Source organism: Macrobrachium nipponense, chromosome 25 (assembly GCF_015104395.2).
Source record: "Macrobrachium nipponense isolate FS-2020 chromosome 25, ASM1510439v2, whole genome shotgun sequence".
Lineage (NCBI taxonomy): Eukaryota > Metazoa > Arthropoda > Malacostraca > Decapoda > Palaemonidae > Macrobrachium > Macrobrachium nipponense.
The window spans coordinates 43,348,811-43,351,107 of record NC_087214.1 but is presented as its reverse complement, the minus strand read 5'-3'; positions in this window follow the sequence as shown (position 1 = coordinate 43,351,107).

The window sequence follows — 2,297 nt, the reverse complement described above, 5'->3', positions numbered from 1 at the left end:
TGCAATACTTGCAATATCCTACTGTGGCAACCTCTGGCGTGGCCGTAAAAACCCCTTAAGTTCAATGCCTTTCATATATGCAAAATTTGGCCTATGCAATGCCATAATGAATACTTGCATATACTATTGTGGCAACCTCTCGCAAGCGGCGTAAAAACCCGTAGTTTCAATGCCTTTCATATATGCAAAATATTGCCTATGCAATGCATATGGGTTTACAATACTTGCATATACTCCTGTGGCAAACTCTGTCGCGGCCTAAAAACCCGTAAGTTCAATGCCTGTTTCATATATGCAAAATATGGCCTATGGCAATGGATAATGGGTTCAATACTTGCATATCCAACTGTGGCAACCTCTGGCGTGACCTAAAAACCCGTAAGTTCAATGCCTTTCATATATGCAAAATATGGCCTATCCAATGCATAATGAATACTTGCATATACTACTGTGGCAACCTCTGGCGCGGCATAAAAACCCGTAAGTTCAATGCCTTTCATATATGCAAAATATGGCCTATGCAATGCATAATGGGTTCAATACTTGCATATACTCCTGTGGCAACCTCTGGCACGGCCTAAAAACCCGTAAGTTCAATGCCTTTCATATATGCAAAATATGGCCTATGCAATGCATAATGAATACTTGCATATACTACTGTGGCAACCTCTGGCGCGGCCTAAAAACCTGTGAGTTCAATGCCTTTCATATATGCAAAATATGGGTTATGCAATGCATAATGGGTTCAATACTTGCATATCCTACTGTGGCAACCTCTGGCGCAGCCTAAAAACCTGAAAGTTCAATGCCTTTCATATATGCAAAATATGGGCTATGCAATGCATAGTGGGTTCAATACTTGCATATACTCCTGTGGCAACCTCTGGCGTGGCCTAAAAACCCGTAAGTTCAATGCCTTTCATATATGCAAAATTATGGCCTATGCGATGCATAATGAATACTTGCATATACTACTGTGGCAACCTCTGGCGTGGCCTGAAAACCGTAAGTTCAATGCCTTTCATATATGCAAAATATGGCCTATGCAATGCATAAAGAATACTTGCATATATATGGCAACCTCTGGCGCGGCCAAAAATAAAAACCCAGTAAGTTCAATGCCTTTTCATATATGCAAAATATGGCTATGCAATGCATAATGAATACTTGACATATACTACTGGGGCAACCTCTGGTGCGTTCTAAAAAACCCGTAACAGTTCTAAACTGCCTTTTCATCATATCCAAAATAAATGGCCTATTGCAATGCATAATGAAGACTTGCATATACTACTGTGGCAACCTCTGGCGCAGCCTAAAATCCAGTAAGTTCAATGCCTTTCATATATGCAAAATATGGCCTATGCAATGCATAGTGAATACTTGCATATACTATTCTGGCAACCTCTGGCGCGGACTAAAAACCCGTAAGTTCAATGCCTTTCATATATGCAAAATATGGCCTATGCAATGCATAATGGGTTCAATACTTGCATATACTCCTGTGACAACCTCTGGCGCGGCCTAAAAACCTGTAAGTTCAATGCCTTTCATATATGCAAAAAATGCCTATGCAATGCATAATGAATACTTGCATATACTACTGTGGCAAACCTCAGGCACGGCTAAAAACCCATAAGTTTCAATGCCTTTCATTTATGAAAATATGGCCTATGCAATGCATAATGGGTTCAATACTTGCATATCCTACTGTGGCAACCTCTGGTGCGGCCTAAAAACCCGTAAGTTCAATGCCTTTCATATATGCAAAATATGGCCTATGCAATGCATAATGGGTTCAATACTAGCATATACTACTGTGGCAACCTCTGGCGTGACCTAAAACCCCGTAAGTTCAAAGCCTTTCATATATGCAAGATATGGGCTATGCAATACATAATGGGTTGAATACCTTCCCGCATATTTTACTACTGTGGGCAACCTCTGGCGTGGCCTAAAAACCCGTAAGTTCAATGCCTTTTCATATGTGCAAAAAATATGGGTTATGCAATGCATAATGGGTTGAATACTTACATATCCTACTGTGGCAACCTCTGACGCGGGCCTAAAAACCCGTAAGTTCAATGCCTTCCATATATGCAAAATATCGGTTTGCAATGCATAATGGTTCAATACTTGCATATTCGACTGTGGCAACCTCTGCCACGGCCTAAAAAACCGTAAGTTCAATGCCTTTCTATATGCAAAATATGGGCTATGCAATGCATAATGGGTTCAATACTTGCATATACTCCTGTGGCTACCTCTGGGTGTGGCCTAAAATCCTGTAAGTTCAA